Consider the following 20,316-nt stretch of genomic DNA (forward strand, 5'->3'; position numbering starts at 1 on the left):
ACCGGAGACGGCAGGAGGAGAGATGAGAGTCGGAGGCACGGGGACTGAGGGAAGGCGGGGTGGGAGTGTAGGAGGATAAAGAATGAGTACGTTTCCTGTCTTTTCTCAGTGATTAAATGCCGTCAAGGTGGCGCAGCTCGCCTGAAATTCATCATATCGGTTAGCTGCTCAGTCTGTGGAGTGGGTGTCAGCCTGAGGTCCGGGGGTGTTTGAGGGGGGGGGCGCTGGGTCCTCAAAAGAGAAGAAAAAGTCAGAGAGGGTAGGATGAGAGGCATGAGTAATCTCAGCTCTCACCACTGTCTCCAGTACAGTCAAGTAGCCTACAACAGAATTAGCCTGTAAATCCTTTAAAATAGCAAAGTGCAAATGTGACAGTAGACACTGCTGAGCTGTAGGACTCGTTTACAATGACACCAAGGACACCCCAAACTGTCACCCACTGGACCACACAAAGAACACAGCAGTCTGCTATTGTTTAGCATAGATCTAGAAAAAAAAAAGAAAACTACATGATGGTAACTCAAGACAGCCCTCCCAAGACCTTGAAGCTTCATTGATCTGTGTGAGATGCTGTGCTCACTTTGGTGCTGTTGTTATATTTCAACAGTGCTTTGGCCCAATGCTCCAACAGTTGGTGAAGCACTTTGTCACCTGGCGTTGCCATGAAAACTCAGCAGCCGAGGTGACTGTCAGACCTTAAGTAAAGCTTGCGCCTGAACAATAACTGTCATGTCATTCACTTGTGTGGCTGCCTTAGTACAGAAAGTGTGATTCTTTTTTTGACAGAAACCAAAATGACAGAAGCACAGCAAGAAAACTTAACTTGAAAGCTCAGTGGATGTGTACTGCTGAGATAATCTTCCCTCTGGTCAGCCACTGCAGTCCGCTTCGTTCTGCTCTCTCTTGCTGCTCTTTATGCGAATCGTGGAAACACTGAAGAGTCAAACCTTTAAACTGTGAGTATAATACAGTGCATTCACTCTAAATTCTGGTTCAGTAAACTTCAAATTCTGATCTTGAAGACTAAATTTATATAAGCGTTAGTAAAGAAGCGCAATATTTCTGTCAAAGTTATGCCAGAATTAGTTCTTTGCTATCATCAGACAGTGAGCAGTAATTACAATTATACCGTTATTGGAGGAAAAATGCTTTTCTAAAGCCTCTCTGAGCTTTTTTATAAGATGTCTACCTACCTAGGAGGTGGTTTTCTTGCAATACCTCATGTCGCAAAGAGTTTCTGACCACAAGTGGAGTTGTGGTCATTTTGTCAGTTGATGTTTCTAAGGTCAAGAATTAACTTTTAAGGTAACGTGAACAAGAAGATGTCTGCAATTCCGGGAGAACTAAATAATCCTTGTCTGCTCATGAAGATAATGTAATATGATAGAAAGCTCCAGAACAGCCACTAAATGGAACTTGAGGTGAGATCGTTTTGCCAATATTTTATCCGTTGAACATGTTTGTTAGAGCTTAAGAACACATGCAGCGTGTTTTGCTGAGAGGCGTTATTCATTTACCGTGTAACCTCCACAGTGTCCTCTTCATATCTATCAGAAATCAGATCTTATTTCCTCACAAATAAGACCTGTATGGTCCATCAGTTAGTGGTGTTTTCAACATCAGTGTTTACACCAGCGATCAATTGTAGCAAAAGAAAAATCTTGTTGTGCTCTCTCCTTGACTGAAGCAAAAGGTAAGTAAATGGCAGAGTGCAGTGTAGTGAAGTCACTAACCATTGTGTCTGTAATAATTATCTCTTGAACTAATGGCAGGCAGAAACTGAGCCATACATCACTGTAAACGTAGTTCTAGTCACACATCCTCTTAAAGTGTGTCTTCTAAATGCATATGATACTGCAACACGTTTCCATTATCCACAGATGAACCAAGCTGTTAGTGCTGCTCAAATATAAGCAGCCATGTCCTGTCGCGCCGTTATAAATTCATTAAGCGAAACATTGTTTACGGTGACAAAGAAGCGTATCTTAGATGAGATGGCCACATGCCCAACTTTCAAGTGGAGCGGCCTGTCGTGTTTTATTATTGAGTTGTCAAAAAGAATGAGGAAGTCCATGTCTTCAAGGACATTTCACATCTATGCTATTTCTCGCAGCCAGGATTGCACTGTTTTCTGCTTCTGAAAAAAAAAAAGAAATGAATAATTTCATGAGGCTTTCACCCGCCCCCCCCCCTTGAATGCTGAGAGCAGACATTTTTCCATTGCAATCATAGTGGCTACGTCTTGATTGAACCGCTTCAACTTTTTCTGACCGTTATAAAGTGCTCTCCTTATGTTCTGAATGATTCATATGCACTAACACTGGAGCTGTGAATATGGTGCAGTTATCTGCCTCTTCTTTTCACCTTTACCCTTAATTAGCAGAAGTCTTCCACCTCATACACAATCACATCAGATTAAATGCAACGCCCTCTTCATAAATTTGAGTGTTTCCATGCACACAGGAGGCATGCACCTGGCAATAGGAGTAAGACTCAGTGTGGTCCAGCAGGCTTGGCTTCGGTGCAGATGTGTCAGAGGGAATCAAGAGCTAGTGGCAGTCACACTTCTGAATGGCATAGGCTAAGGCAGCCTAATAGCCACTCACGCATTGTATGTCACTCACTTGCGGTACAGGTCCTGACATGTAGGACCGGATGGGGCCTTTCCGCCTGTCACGAGTACACAGTGACATGCAGCTACCCAGTCACACAGTGCGCACCCCACGTGACCTCAGGGTCGTACATCTGTTTGAGGGGGTTGTTTTCTTGCACCGCGCCCTTGGAGCACCGGTCACTGACTGACATGAGTGATGTCACTGCCACTCACCAATGCCACCTCTCGCACTGCATTGGGCCGCACTCAGCTACTCTTGCTTCGGATGGCAACGCCATCCTCCAAAATTACCAGCAGATATTGACCGTGCTTGACTCTGTTATAGTTGCAGGCTCATTATCAGACTAATAAGCCTGCCACTGTGGTTTTTGCCTCAGCTTATAGCCTCAGCACTCTTCCCAGCAGGATTACCACAAGATTCCCCTCAGAAAGTCGAAAGCAATTTTATAAAATGAGGAATGAGCAAAGATCGGCCAGCAAATCTGGCCTGACGTGCGCATTGTTTCTTTTGACAGTTATTAGTCGGAAAAGCAGGAGGCACACTGAATGGAGATGGGTTGGAGGTGCGGCGAGCGCAGTCCTCTGCCAGGGCCATAAAGTGATCAGGATCCACGGGTGTCCCCCAGGGCTTCAGTGCTTGTTCATCAAGCAGTCGGATGACAGGCCATTTGCTGCATGAATCACTGCACTCTGATCATGCTGAAAATGACTTGCATTTTTTGAAAAGGCACATGTAAACTGCACCTTTGTTGCTCTCCGTCGGGATAATGTGATGGCAGAGCTGTTTCGTCTGTGTGTTTCAACAGGATACACTGCCATCAAATTGATTTAAGAGTCAGTTATCCATAACTAAAACAATGGTATGTTTTTGTGTTTCCTGCACCCACAGTGGATGCTTTTTTGGTTAGATATTACTCGTTTGTCTCAACACACAGTCATTAACAGTCAGTGTCAATGCGTGTGATATTGTATGAGAGTTGATTGTTCCTCAATGCAATTTCATGCATATCTCAGAGGAGATGAACATCATACATTTAATTCTCACAAATACAGAGTAACTGTGATGCCATTTCCTGTGCTTGTACTAAGCTGTTTGAAGAGCAATTTCAACAAAGCAATTTCAAGTTAATTGCTTTGTGTGAAAAACCAAAACTAAAAAAACTTCCGCAGTCTGTATTTATTCATGAGTGAAGGAGAAACCCTGGTCCTGTAAGTGAGGAACAGCATGGCACCAAGGCTATTTTGAAAATACTGTATCTTTTTTTTCTCCCATTATTACTTGTTGTTTAGATTTATTTTTGAAATTATACCAACACACTTTATCAACCTCAAGGGAAAACAAACAGGCAGGCACATGCTCACACATATTAAAAGACACACTCTTCTCTGTGGTGGGCAATGCACTGACCTACTACTGCCATCTAGGGATACATAAGAATTCTGGATAAATGCTGCTCCATGTGTACATCACAGTCACATCGGAGCCACTATACTATACACTATACTCTATATTACAATGAAACTGTAAAATTACAACCCAAACGGGACAAATAAAAAGTACACTCAGTGTGATCTTGTGTTCAAAAATAATTCCCCTTTTAAACACAGAACCAGCTGTCACTATTAGGGGGGAAAAAAGCCAAATGCTGTCCGTGTGTGTGTGTGACAGTTAAAGTCTTTGTCCTTTGCAATATTTTGTGCTGGTTCCCAGTGGACAGCAGGGTTGGAGGAGCCACAACACAGACAGAGCAGCTCGCCATTTCTCGCCTCTCACAGCTGGAACCCACTCCTACTGAATAATGAACTCAATCTCAGCTCTGCCTCAGGGGGGGACCTTGGAGCCGCCCTCAGCTTAGTGCAAGGCTTTGTTGCCCATATGCGCATGCTTGCGCACACATGCACGCACACACACACACACACAATCCCGCTCGCTGTCATTCTTTCCTGCCACAAGTAGTTCCGTGAGAAATGCTCCACTGATTGGCAGTCGAGGAGGGGGGAAAAAAACAGAGAGAGTAGCAGAGCCGGGAGACATCGAAAGGATCGTGATGGTTTCAACGTGGAGGACGGCGATGTGGAGGCAGGAGGGAAGAGGCAGGGAGTGTGTGTGAGCTGGAGGGATTCAATAGCAGTTTCCCAGCAGTTCGACCCCACTGTACCTTTGGGGGTCCACGCAAAGTGTTTCTACTGAGGAAAGGGAAGACGGATCGGAAAAGAAGGGGCGGCAGTTGTGTGGTGGTGGGCGCACGTGAGGGGTGAGATGAAAGAGACAGCCGCTGGATACCAAGCTAATGAATAGTCACCCTCGCTTTCACTGATTGAGAGGTAGGTAGAGCTGAAGGGGGTAAGCAGCAGTGGTGAGTCAGCTGACCTTTCAGAAAGCCCTTCACCTCCACGCGGAGCCCATTAACTGCAGAAATATGACAGCTTTCGATTAGATCCACTGTAATTACCTACGACACGAATGGAATTTGTGAGCTGCTGTCTGAGGGATCTAAAAAACAACATAAAAAAAGTGTGAATCTGCTTGCAGAGCATGAATATGTACGCAGCCTGTTTCTGTGGCTTTGATGGTTCAGTTTAGTGTTCTGTGCTTTTTTTCTTTTTCTTCTTGGTGGGCAGCCATCCTGTGTCTCTAACTCATAGTGACAGATCCACTTCATGGTGCTTCTTTTCACAAGCTGTGGCAGCAGGCCATCACACGCGCAGGAAAAACACAAACACACACACACACACACACACACACAGATCTCCTCAGCAACATCTAAATAGGTAATTATCTGACTTATAAGAGTGGGGAGGTGGCAGTCAGTGTGTTCCACGTGATCAGCCTAAAACTAAAGCCTCTACTCAGCAAAGGAATATTAATTGCCTTTTCCGAGTCGACAGAGAAAGAGAGAGAGAGAGTTGCCTATCAACAAGCAGTGGCTACCAACTTCCCAGCACGGTTACTGAATAGCATCATTGTTGTTGTCTCCTTGTTGGAGGGGAGCAGCATGCCAATAATGTCGGCGGTTATATCTGCTTCAGCATTGGTGGTTTTGTGTCTGTCGCACCTGTAAAGAACGTGGGGTATTTGTTTAGCTCTGAATGGGAGAGAGGAAGAAAGTCAAGGGGAGAGAGAGAGAGAGAGAGAGAGAGAGAGAGAGAGAGAGAGGAAATAATCCATTATACTGCAGGTGTTTTATCACGCCTATGTGAAGGGTCAGAAATCGGTTTCCTCTGATCAGTGGGGGAAATCAAATACATTAGTGATCTGGAAATTTCCTCCCACAGAGCTCCCAGGTACTGACAGCAAAACAGCCCTCGCAACGTAGAATATTAGCAATGTGCCGCAGGAACAGATTTTTATTTTTTTCTTTGCTCTGGCTCATTGATATGCCCCGTGGTTCTACACTGATAATTGCCCACTGAGCTCCAGATCAATTCTGTAATTTGCTATCAAAACTCGATGATGTCATGTGTATGCAGTCTTATCAGGTGTAAGTAAAAAAAAGAAAAAAGAAAAAAAGAAAAGCTACAATAGACAGGGACGAGGGAGAAAGTGAAAATCAAAGAGCAAAAAGGCAATGATTATATGGTCAATGGGAAAGAGAAGCTTTTTTTCATTGTATAATTATATTACCGGAGCTTTCATTGTTATACAAACATTAGAGTCACAATGGCAGTAATAATGCATGGGAAGAGAGGTTTCACTCACGCCTGACAGGTTCTAACATGAAGTTGCAGGTTGCTTTAGGTTGCTGTATCCATATGTGTCTTGTGTTGCAAGTAAGAGGCAAAACGTCCAGCGGGACAGGAGAGACAGAGAGGGTAACTATAGCTTTACATTATTCTGACAAGCTGACAGACTGCAATGAATGAAATAAAGTGAGCACTTGCTGAAGGGCGACTTCTCAAAATCTCAGGTGATCAGGGGAGAGCTTCTTCATTGTGAGAACATTATGTCCTCGTGAGGCCCAAGAACGGATTATTCTGGATTCTGAATAATCAGAATCCAGAATCTTGTGTATTAGAAAATAAACAAGATATTATGTGGAAAATAAACAAGATATTATGTGGCTGGTATCAGTCGGCAGTCTGAACTGTGGTTAAGTTGAGCTGCTTTGTTAAAACTAAAAGGTGCCTTATTGACAATCGTGATGAAGATGAAACTATTGAACACTTACTTTTAAAATGCCAGAGGTCTAAAGATGCGTGGAAGAAAATGACATACTGGTGTTGGTTTTAATATTAATGCGAATTATAATGCAGTGATGTATTGCCCAAATTGCATCAAGATTTTTATTGGAATACGCACTATGCACTTGATAGCTTTATAAGTAAAGATTTATAATATTTATGCATATTTTGTTAACATTGCATTATCATGGAATGTGTCCCTTTTACCTTTTGACAATGGTATGGTTTGGTACCAGTGTAACTTCAGGCCTCTTGACTAAAAGAATAGATTGTTTTTCAGACTCTTTTGTAGTGATGATTCAACCACAAATTTATTGCTCATCATTACCCACTGTAGCATTGCCTGAATGCCAAAATTACTCCTCACACTGTGCTGCTCTATAAGCAGCCGAAGTCCCTCCCAGTTTTTGTTTTTTTAATGACAGCCAATTAATTTAGCCATGATGTTTAAACAGGCTAACCACACTTCATCAGAGCTGCATGCGGGTCTTTGCAGTCAGTGAACCCAACTAGACTTATATATTACTACTGTATGTGAAATTTCCTGAACAAGATTTTAAATCCTGTTTGGTGGGAAATGATTATCCTGCTGCACATGGGAGATGTTAGCCTCCAGGCCTTTCTGCCAGAAAGGCTTTCTAACATGTGGTTAATGTTATGAAAGGGTCTATTTTAACCCAAACCATGATATTTTCCTAAACCAGTAGTTTTGATGCCTAAATCTAACCAAGTTGCGACTGAAAATAAAACAAACAAAAAAAACGAAACTATAAACTAAAATAATAAGTCAACTAAGTCTGAAAATAAGTCAGAATTGACTTTTGGTTTCACACGGTACACAAACCCTAGACCCCTGGGTGAAAGTCCTGTGTTTGACCCATTCATCCACCACGATTTCCTCCATTCATGGACTTTATTACTACATCACCTGACTTCCTAAAGACTTTCTGACAAAAGGCTTTCTGGCAGAAGGCCCTGAAGACTAACTTCTTCTAATCAGAATCAGAATCAGAATCAGAAACTGTTTATTGCCAAGTAACATGCATTACAAGGAATTTGCCGTGGTCTGAAGGTGCTGACAACAAACATGTAAAAATATAAAGGTAAAAAGAATAAGATAAATAACAGACAGTGCAGTTGCCAAATAAAGTGTCCTGTGGGGGGTGAGTGCGTTAATGTAATGCAGGGGGGACAGGGGCAGTGTACGTTAATATAACGTATAACTTTAGTTTGTGTTGGGGGGGGGGGCGTCAGTGCAAGTCTTTGGCCATGTTCGCCAGGATGACTGCAGAGGGGAAGAAACTGTTTTTGTGGCGGGAGGTTTGGTCGCAGCCTCCTGCCAGAGGGGAGGGGGTCAAACAGATTGTGTCCGGGGTGGGAGGGGTCGGCAGCGATCTTCCCTGCTCTCCTCAGGGTCCTGGAGGAGTACAGGTCCTGAAGAGATTGGAGGTTGCAGCCAATCACCCTCTCTGCAGAGCGGATGATGCGCTACAGTCTGCGTCTGTCCTTGGTGGAGGCAGCAGCGTACCAGACGGTGATGGAGGAGGTGAGGATGGACTCTATGATGGCAGTGTAGAAGTGAACCAGCATTGTTTGTGGCAGGTTAAACTTCTTCAGCTGCCTCAGGAAGTACATCCTCTGTTGGGCTTTCTTGATGAGGGAGCTGATGTTCAGCTCCCACCGGAGGTCCTGGCTGATGATGGAGCCCAGGAAACGGAAGGACTCCACAGTGTCACACAGGGTGATGGGGGCGGGTGGGGCTGCACTCTTCCTAAAGTCCACGTCCAATACCACCTCTGCTCAAGTTGAAGCTGGGCGGAACTATTCTGGGGGTTAGCATGAACCAAAAACAATGATAAAAGTTAAAGTAAACCCGCAAAAACAGGTGCAAAATAATTAACAGGGTGAGAGACATGTCAGTCAAGCATAATCTGTACAGACCCACACAGTTTTGTGTAATGTAAAAGTCTGTGGTTCTTTGGCTCAGGGAGGTTAACTCAAACAAAAAGATTGTGTCTACCTTCACAGCGCAGCTGGAAATGTTTGGATAACTAAAACTACAATCTCCAGTTGGATTGTACAGTTGCTGTCAGCAGGATGCATCCACATACAGGTGCCATCTGTTTCTTAAAGTGCATGCCAAGCTTGAAAGTCAGTCAAAAAGAACCCGTGATATGAGGAACATGATCTCCATGTTGCATCAGCAGCGGCATTAACAGCTGATCATTCATAGAGACTTCTATATTCTAGATGACCACTGTGACATCCAGCTTGGCCGTCGAGACGCTCCCGAGCTGTCTTTGCTTTGTCTTCCTCCGCTCTGCTCTTTCTGTGGTTTATCTTGCATGAGTTGTGTTCATAGCATATATGGAAGCTGACAGTTTGTGGTTGTGGCTTGCCGCCTCACCTAATGGCATACTACTGTATGACTTACGGATAGCTGTAGAAAAAGTCAACCATGTTTGGAGTTTCCTCCCTCAAACCCCTCTCTCTCCTCAGGTTCACCCTCCAACTCCATTCTGAACAAGGCTGATGGATCAAAAACAGTATTGGATGAATAATTTATTCTCTTTTACAAAATGTACATTTGGAATTTTGCAGCCACAAGTGCAGGCATCAATGTTTCAAGTGTTTTCACAGCACAGTGCTTTGTTATTATGCACAGATCAGATGAGACCTCATTGTGCAGACTTGCTGCAGGCTCATATGACCTGAGGAAGAGAATAGCTAGTTTGTGTATGCGTATTTTCCTCTTTATATTTCCCTTTTCTCTTTTAGACTGAGGTCAGACAAACCAGTCTCGAGTTGAGACTGAACAACTGCTCTTGAGAAAATGCAGTCATGCAGTGGTGAAGCCACGCACACACAAGACAAGGAAAGACTAAGAGGAAGATGCAAAATCATAAAGTACCTTTTGTCATTCTACATTCACCCATCTGTACAGAGCAGTTCAGTTCTATGATAACTACAAACACACTGTATTATTTCTGTGTAATACAGTGTGTTTGTAGTGTGTAACACTGTTCCCTCCAGAGCCTAAATGGCTGATGGTACCTGAATGTACCAACCCTCAAAAACAGAGATAACAGTGCTGGACATCACAGTTAGCAACACACACACACACACACACACACACACACACACACACACACACACACATAAAACACCAGTACACAGGGACCAAATATTTACTTATTGTATTTGAACTCAACTTACCTGGCCACCAGCAGCTTCGTAAACAGGTCCGCTGGGGTCCTGCAGCTTCTCCGGTTGAAATAACAGGGTGAAGAGAAAACGCTTCAGATGCAACATCAGCACTGTGTAGACAGGAAAAAAAAAGAAAAAGACATATGAGCTAGTTGCAGAAAATTGTTGGTGCTTAATAAATTGCTCTAACGGTTCATTGATCAACATTATTTATGAATATCAATTAATCGACTGCGTGTTTCAGCACTAGTTGAAATGAGCTGAAAGTCACACTGAACAATAATTTTTGTCAAAGTTATATTTCCATTATGAGGTAATTCAGTGCAACTCTTCAACTCAATCTGTACTTAAGTATTTAGTTCACTTCTAAAAGTAATCAAGACTTTTACTGCGGTAGACAACACAAAGGAAGCAAGTTTTAAGTTGAGTCTGCAACGAGATACAAAAACAGACAGTGTGTGTTTGTGTTTAACAACATGTTTTTAATGTTGAACTGACCCTTTAAAATAAACAAAGATAATGTATTTGACTAATGTTCAGGAAGATTCAGCTTCTCAAATTCTCTGTGGCATCCTAATGTAATATTACAAGAGAAAATTCTCAACAATGTTTTGTATTTACGCGTGTAATCAGAGGTTAAAGTACGGGAGAAAAGACAGGAAATGGGATGAAGGTGTTTTGCTGTTGGGCTATATGTACAGTATGGTGTGGGCCTCATTTTCTGCATTGACCAGGTGGTCTTCAACGGGGCATCTGTAGTCCCTCCCATGCTGGCAGCAATTTCCTGGAGCAGCGGGGACAAACTCCTGAGCAACTTGTGAGAATCCTGAACACCAGAGGGTTTGATCCACAGAGGAGGAATTGGGGCTGGATTTGGAAACCTGATACACAACCTCGTTTTCTCTCTTTAGTTATATTGTAGTTTTAATTTGATGGAGTGATGTCAGCTGCTGTTTGTTGGTTTTGTGATGTGACAGATCAACAAATGAAAAAAAAGAAAAACTCCAAATATTCAAAAACTCCACAAGAAAAATCAGCAAAGAAAAAGCTAAAAAGCTCAATCCATTTTCACATGATGTCTGTCAAAAGCTTGAGTATGTAAACACACAGCTAATCATCAGTGATATGCTGATTTTGCATATAATTTGTTGCTCATGGGATTTTGTAAAAAAGTAAAAAAGGGCTTTAGGAAACAAAGCTCTTTTTTTACTTTTACCCTACCCACCAGGGGGCCCCGTGTTATTTTATTTTTTTATTTTTAGGGGCATTTGCTTTTTGAGGGAAAATCTCAACTCTATGTTGTTCTTTATTTGTTAATTAAAAGCTTTTTTGATAATAAAGTATGCCTCGTCATTCATTTTCATTCAGGGATATTAAAATGAGTGGGGGCCTTGAGACCGTAGCAAGATGGGTGGTGGTGGTTTGGGTTTAGGGGCCCCATTGTGTTCAGAAATGGCCCTCAATATGTTCCACTCACCAATCTCTTTCATTCACAAATGTTAAAATTGTGATGCCCTGGTACACAGTAGCCTGCTACTATTCAATAGCCATGGCCAAGACCACTAGTGTCTCACATGAGTGGCATTGTTACTGCCAGTGGTTCTCAAAATTAGGAACCAGATTATTAAAATGAAGAACTTTATTGAAGATGTGTTTTACCTATTACACTGGGGAACACAATTTTTGTTGAGTTAGGTCTGACAGCTGTTTTTAACTAATTTTTGGGTGCGGAATCCAAAACTGATCTCAGTTTTTCTCTATCACGTCAAGGTTTTGAACTATAGGATCCCCGTTTTCTTAAAAAATATGAAAAATACTGTACTTAACAGATATGTGTGTGATAGTACTGACCTATTGGGAGCTGCACACACCTCTCACCGCACTGTCTCAATTGTGACTGCACAAACAAGTTGCCACGTAGCTGTAGATGAGTCCAATCGTAATCAGCTGGCAAGTCTTACTACAGCTAATCAGTGGAATTTTGCTTATCTGGAGGGTAAGCTGTGGAGAAAAAACTTGACGTGCTAGAAAAAAACTGACTGCAATTTTGGAATCAGCATGCCAATTTTAGTTTTAATCAGCATAAAAATCTAACTCAACAGAATTTTTTTTTCAAATTGTTCCCCAGTGTTATCCATTCTTTCCCTCCTCTATCTAAAAGCTTTACTGTCTCTCTTCTGTTTTGTTCTGCTAAGCATGTATTCCCCGTCACTTCCTTCCCAGAGGCATGTTGTATTCATCGTACAGCAACATTTGTCACTTAAATTGTCCCTAAGTGCTTGTGAGTCATATCCATTCAGATGTGTGTAAGACAGGTGACCCCTGCACACTTCTTCAATGCAAGGTAAGCATGCAACAATGTGAGCAATGCCAGAGAAGTGGGTCCCTGATGATTAAGAGCTGCCTCTCTCCCGAGGCGTCTTTGTCTCTAGAGACACATCATCTTCCTGATAGTTTCTAGGCTGAGCTTCGGCCCAGCGACAGATGAAAGGAAGAGACACACAGCAACTCTTCCTTTGTCTGGTTCAAGAGTGCAGACGGCTGCATGGATTTTATTTATCTTGCATAACTTCATCAGTGGGTGCCGAAATTTGATTTCAAAGCTTGTAGATTATAGCAGCTGAGCTCCAGATAGACCTTTCTTACCACTGGGTTACCACAGCTAAATCATAACAAAATCTTATTTTCCCTGTTTTTTTCCCCCTATGTTTAGTCGTTTAAAGTAGTGTTTCCCATTGCAGTGCTGAGACTCTCATGGCTTATAAATGAAAATCCCAGGAGTCCTGCAAAGTTTTCATTATTTCCATTTTATTGCGTCATATTTAAACTCTCCACTGAAGTGAAGATGGTTCAACAGTCCTCTAAGAGGCTTCATTAGCTCTACTGATTGGTGGGGAGTCCCAGGCATTTAGACTTTGCGGATCACATGCCATGCTGTTAAGCTAATGTATGTCCTTAAGGTTATGGAAGTAGTGGCAATCATTGGAGTCATTTGAATTGAGGCAGGAATTGGTGTGAAACTGCTGGGAACTGTCTGTATCAACTACTCATGACATGTTGCACAATAAAAAAAAATGATTACATCACTTTACAAGTTACTCAACAGCAAAAGTAGTCCGTTAGATTACTTGTTACATTACTGGAAGTGAGCTCAGTTCCATTAAAGGTGCCTTTAAACATCTCCAAAGCCTTCACACCCCCACATCACATGTTCTGTATTTGACACACTCTGTGGTTTAACAAGCACCCTGTCTACACTTTGGAGGGATTCACAGACCTCCAACAGCTAGCTCAGCCCAGGTGACAGCAAGCAGCACTCCTCCTCACAGTGAGGGTGCAGCGTTCACTCACCCTTTATAGGTGATTCCTATAGGCTTATCAGTGCTTGGTGGCCAGCTAAGAAGACACGACATGTACATAAAACAACTTTGGAGGTGTTTGGAGACTTTCCACTGAACTTAAAATGACATACATTCCACATAACATCCAAGTCCTGGTGTCAAAGTAACAAAACTTTACTGGGACCAGCCACTGTAATGAAATTACTGAATTTAGAATAGTAACCTCTACACTACTTGTTACTGTAATCACATTACTGAACGATTTACTCGATAATGTGTTACTGCCCAACGCTGCGTATGCATCTTGGCGCGTGGAAGAGTGTTGAACTAATGTGGCAATGAACTTGAATGGCCTTAAAGTCTGTAAGATTTGACAGAGGCCAAAAAAACAACTGCAGAAAGAATGGATCAGGCAAGTATATGTAGCCATCAATGTCTTGTCATGTCAAATAACAATAGCAACACCAGCAATTAGTGTCACAACTATAAAGACACTTCAGAATATTTGAATTTCACAAATAATTTTGCATTACTGCCCTAAGCCAAGGGCATCACAGAGATGGAGAAACTGGAAAGGGAAACTAGGGAACACGGCTAGATATCCACAGGGGGAGGAAAAGTAAGTGAAGAGAGGTGGACATTGATATCCTTGCCTTTGTAAGATCTGATCACTGTTTTGGAATCAGCCATTCCCCCAAAAACACCCCTGACAGCACAGTGAAACAATTCCAAGAGGAGATATTTTCCAGCACATGAGAAGAGGGCCTCGGATTGCCTCACAGGACCGGAGCATTATCAGCCTGCCAGCGGACAGGTGGAGTGGAGATGAAGAGCACTGTTCAGGACAAAAGCCTACCACAATATGGTAGAGGATCCCCTCAACTCAACTAAACACTGAAGCAAGACTGCAGTACCCACAGACATAAGGTTTTTTTAAGATGACTTAGGGTTACTTTGTTAATCAGTACAGACCACAGACTACAGACAGAATCCTTCATATAAACTCACTTAAAAAAACCTTGATTCATGAGCGCTATTACCATTTGTCCGCATTATGTGTGGAAAGTGCAAATCATTTTTCCCATTCATGAGTTTACAGCTCAGATGTGAATAAGCACAAGGTTACAGTGTTCAACTTATACAAATAACTGAATGTATATGCAGCATAATACTTGTTCCTCGCATACAAACTGATTTTACCTTTAACACTTTATTATGAAGAAACTTATCTTGCTCTCAGATGAATCACCAATTGTGTCACAATTAATATAATAAATAAAAAGTCTGTGTTGTTATTCTAGTTCAATCATAAAATCTTGATGTGTCCCTGAGCTCGCTTCTTGACTTATGTTGCACTCCTGACAGTGCTGTCAGCAGAAGTGGCCATCACATCCGTACATGAAGTGCCTGAGCACTTTCGTGTCATTGATATGATTCAAGATTCACAAGCAAAGAAAGTGCTGCAGCGTGATGCTTTAAGGTCAAGACCAGGCCTATTTTGCCAACTGCAAAGTAAGTTTTAAATTCCATCACTTAGGCAGTATGTGTGAGATGGCTGTTCTTCATTGGTGTCATGATTCTTCAACTCGACGCTGCTCTCCTGCAGTGCTGCCACTATGATGAGTAGAAGAAGAGTAATCTATCTGGAACGGCCATGACATGAGAGACTATTCAGTCTCAATATTTTTTTTTTTGCATGTGGGAGACGTGATGGTGAATGCATGAATGCAGTGAATATTAAACCCAGCTAGGCTACTGTGTGAAAAGCACTTCTCCCCACATGCCTACAAGAGATGTCAAGTGCAAGCCTATGTTCATATATTTTATACATGCTCTCACCACCATTATCTCCCTAGGTACAGTACATGTTGACACCTGTATTATTCAGTTTTAATAGTATAAAATCACCAAATCTCAAGCCTTAATTGGTGACTATTTAGAAATCCGACTGCTTTGAAGCCCGTGCCTTAAATGACTCCCTTCCCATGAGCTGAGCCCTGTCTTTTTGCGGCTCAATTAAAAGCTTCCTGTACATTATGTGGAGTCTCTGACATATGATAAAGAGCCTTCCCCTAGCTGCCGTATACATGTGAAAGGAAGAAGAAAGGTTTAAACATTTCCTGCTCTCAGATGAATCACCTGTGCATTGTTTCATAATTAATTAGCCCATAAAGAGACTGAACAAAAGAAAAGGAAGCGGCAGCATCTTGTGAACCCACTAAGGTAATCAACATCCCTCCCTCAACCTGTAACATTGCAGTTTTCTCCAAATAATTGCCTCTCGCACTCACGGGGTCTCAGTGGTCCTGTGTTTGCCTGTTTACACACGGAAAGGTAAGACTGAGAGAGTTATATTTAGACCAGGACTTGATTTCAAAGACTCTCTCAAAGGCTGTATTTAACCACCTTGTAACAGAAGGTGAAAATGTGTAAATCTTCACTCTGTGTGTCTGTTTGTGGTGGTGGTGACCAAAACGTTATTAAGATAAGAGATCTGGATGTCCTTATCATGTGTACAGTATTCCAAAAGACGTTATTACATTTTAAAAAGTACCATGGATGAAATATCACAGGGGCTTTCTTGTCCAATGTGTTCACGTATGCAACTATCCAGCCTCTGAAACTTGTATTTGTCAGCAGCCCAGGGAGAGTTGTCAGAATGAAATGGTTTAATGCAAAATAGATGCATCCCCCATGGTTTGTTTAAAATAGCAGCAACCATTACCACGTAGGTTTCAGCCGTGGAGCCAAGCCAAGCAAAGATCAAGGGAGTTAGCAAGTTATCATCCTTGCACCGCATTCTCCATTTGGATACACATGGGGCACCACCCACTGAAATATGGCATAACAAATTCAATCTAAAAATATGAGCTCCAAAGGCAAATTTGATGTGGACAAATTAAATATTGATGGGTCATTGAAAGAGCTGTGCTTTCATATTTCTAAGTTTAACGTCTCAGGGTGTGATTTCTGTATGAATGATGGGACACAAAAAGCGATTAATAATGTATTTACTTATTTTTTGACAAGGAGGTTCATGAATATTAAGAGATTCAAAAAACCCAAGTGTAAGTGATTCAACTTTTACATTTCAGTCATTGAAAAGGCATTCATACCTAAAATAAGATAACTTTATTATCCGTCACAAAGTAACGGAAATGTTCCTTTGACAAGGCTCAACAATGGGAATTGCACATCTAAAACACCTTTAAAACACACACACACACACACTCATAGAATAGGACTAAAACTTTTTAAATCTACAACTGACAAAAACCGTGTGTAAGCAGGTCAGTAGTAGAGTACAGTGACTTTAATCTGTTCAGGGTGATGATCGCAGAGGGAATTAAATATTTTTTTTGTTTTTCCTGGGCCAGCGAGACTTGCGTCGACCAGTAACTGGAAGGATTGGTGGACAGGGTGAGAGGGGTCCTGCTTGATCAGCCTGATTACTGACTGGGTATACAGTTCAGATAGGGGAGTTTGGGGTACTGAGCTGTGTCGGGAGTGCCCCCACAAATCGATAACAAAAGAAAGAACACTTTGCTGTCTCAGGCAGGCTATTGAACCGGGCCTTGCCTTTGCTTAGCGCAAGGACTGGAAACAGGGAAAACACCTTGCCTTACTCGATCAATCAGCAGCTATAAAGCTCAGTAATTAACATCTCATTTACATCTCATTTGTTTCATTCGTACAAACCAAATTGTAAACAAAGCAATTTACGGTTTTATGCAGGGTTATGTGTGTGACTATTGTGCTAAGTGAAGCTAACCTGCTGCTGGCTGTAGCTTCATATTTGGCTACTGTACACACATGAGAGTGGTATTTCTCATCTACATCTCAGCAAAAAAAACAAAAGTACAAATAAGTGTAACTATTCCTTTAATATTGCAGAAAAATACCAAGATCAACAGGTGATAGCCTATTAAATGTCATAGTAAAATTGTGCTTAATCCACATTGAGCTGGCTTTATGTGCATCTGGGCTCCTGCACATACAGTCCTTAAACAACACTTGGAGTCAGACTTTTAAGGGGCCTTCATGTTTCTTGCCTCAATCCCCTGCCACCCCTTGCCATGCACAATTGAGAGTGAACAGTCAAGGTCAATAGCTGATAACACTCTTAACCCGAGAGTGACCTCATGGCGGCTTGTTTCACTTGAGGGACCTTGCTGCGGTGGAGGCAATTTGTCATGTTTGCAATGTAACCGGCAATTACCCTGCATCCTTATAGGCATCATGTATCATTGACTCGCAGCAACTATCTGTGGACCTCACAAATCCCAGTTGATCCAAATAGGCCAAACATAGCCACCACATTAGAGTTTGACCTCAAATATGGAGTTTTTTTCTCTGAATAGAAAAATTAAGAACACGCCAGACGAGAGAGAATGTATTCAGCAGCACACCATACCCTAACCGTGACTGTCTTAAATTAAAAAAGTCTAATATTGAGTCTTTGTTATTTGGACCCGCAGGGCTCAGTATTTGGTCAATAATTCATTGCTCTAAGACATTACATTTTTAATATTTTATTGCTATCATTAAACCACATCTTTCTTGATGTGCTTATAATCCCAAGAAGAAATGTAACCATTCGTTTATTGAGCTGCTGTTGATTAAGAAAGAAAGAAGATGACGCGCCCGACATGCTAATTATCCACTGGCAATAAACTCGAGCAATTAAATGTAGGAGGGAAATCCCGACAGCGCTCTTCTCTTTCACACCTTCACACTGTGCCTCATTCCTTCCTTCTACCCAACATCCTCCATACATCACCTTCACATACGGGTCTAAAGTGGGTCAGCCCGTGCGTCCCTTGCTCTGTGGAAAAGAGAATCCACATTCATCATTGAGGTGAAAGCTCTTTGTTTCTAGACACAATTATCCTTAAACAATGGCACTTGCACAAAGATTTGTTTAGCTTTGGAGTGTTTGTAGATTGCAGGATCTATAAATGCCTAGCTCAGACTGAACTACTTTTGTAAAGATTCAAAAGTCCACAGGGAAGTTTTGTGACCCTTAAATTCCACATTTCTTCATTCAGTCCTGGTTGGGTTACTGAAGCATTTGACACCATCTTGCTGATACAATGCAATCTAAAATAACAAAGCAGGCCACAAATTGCCACAGTGTTGAATACCTTGGTTTGAATCTGTCTGTACATCGTGTCCACTCAAACCCAGACAGATGCTTGAGTTTATTATTAGTTTCTTTCCACATGTTGTGAATGATGCCTCAGGATTTTGAAGAAACCTGCACAAATTATGCCTCTCATGACTGTGTCCAATAGCAGCTCTGCAGTTACAGGTTTAAACATGGAGACATAAAAGGGAAACCGAATGTAAAGCGTGACTTGGTTAGTGAATGGCTTGACTGTTCCGACATAATGCAGTACAATGTTTGCTGAACAGGGCGCTAAAAATCAACCTTACAGTCTCTTTTCACTGCTGCGCAACCAACCAGACTGACGCACAGTATTATACCTAACAAACTGAGCATTTAGAAACCTGACATGACCCTGACTTTGGCTGTGTCTCAGACAGACATCTCCAGCCAAAACAAGAGATTGTAATATACATAAAGAAAGGAAATATACTTGTCTCCTCAATTTCATCAGAGCTGAGCCAGCAGGCTGCCTCTCCGTGCAGCTCCAGGGGGGTCGTGTCTTCCCCGCGCTGTCATCATGGGGAAGACTGTGAGGGAACATTTCCTCCCAGACAGAGATCCAATCTGAACCGCAGGGGGAGAGTCACCCCAAGGCTACAACACCACAGACAAGACACAAAATGGCAAATGTGCATCCACTGTGCAGAGACAAGGTTCTTTTTTTTGGAGAAACAAATGATACGAGTATGCCGTGACCAGCAGACTTTGCTCTGTTTCCTGCTCTCACTGTGGCCTCCCTGGCGCTGCGTTTTTTCATTTCCTCCGTGGCCTGTGAGCAGGTCCTGCCTGGAACAAAGGGCTGAGGAATTCTTTCAATTAAATTTCTGACATATACGCCGAGAGCGTTTTGAACATAAATATGGAAAAACTTAGATATTCTGACAGCTTCCACTTGTGACCTTCATGGAGACCTTCTAATTAATGACATTCAGTCTACACTAACCTGACATAGAGTTAAATTGAATTATTCTGTTCGAATGTGATGTCACGGTTTCTCTAGCCTTCCCACCTAAACTTGCTCTGATAAATTTTTTTATGGACAGTAACCAGTAATGTGCATTTGAGTGTTTTTGTGACATCTGTAATAATTAATATATTTTTATTATAACATTTGAAGGTTAAAACATACTAGTGTACTGTAGATTTGTAGATCCTTTCTCTATCTCTTTTATTTATACAGTGTATTAGTGTGGGTCTGCTATATTATAGTACATAATGAGTCAACTTTTTGTAAATGAATTTCAGGTGGTGCATGATTTTCAGAAGTTCACTACAGAAATGATGCCTTACTCTTTCTCTTTGGGGTCTCAGATACCTCCGCTGAATAACATGGCTAAATACGATGGACTTTGATGTGTTCTGTCTCCGTGATTGGTGTTGACAGTACTTTTTACACAGCATGACCCCTCCCAAATCCCAAATGACTCTATTTGGATTTTATTGTTGGAGTTTTATAACAGCTTTTTATATAAAGGGAGTTAGGCCTCTCAGGGATCTAACTGACTCCAAACATAAGTAGCTTCACAGTGTAGTACTACATGTGGTACATATTTGATGTAATGAAATTACTTTTTGCCAAACAAAAGGAACACATACTTGTTCATTTTTGTATTTTGTCATCTTCAGTAATTGTGCAATTATGCATTTAAGGGAAGGGTTACCACTTCAATCCTAAACATACTGGGTTTTGAAAAACACTTACAGCAGTGAGAAGCCAATATCAACAGAACACAAGGGTTAAATCAGTGTTCCACTTTGGTGCACTGTTTGTAATTCAACATGGACAAGTGGAATCATAAACA

The sequence above is a fragment of the Enoplosus armatus genome, chromosome 11 (assembly GCF_043641665.1).
Source record: "Enoplosus armatus isolate fEnoArm2 chromosome 11, fEnoArm2.hap1, whole genome shotgun sequence".
NCBI lineage: Eukaryota > Metazoa > Chordata > Actinopteri > Centrarchiformes > Enoplosidae > Enoplosus > Enoplosus armatus.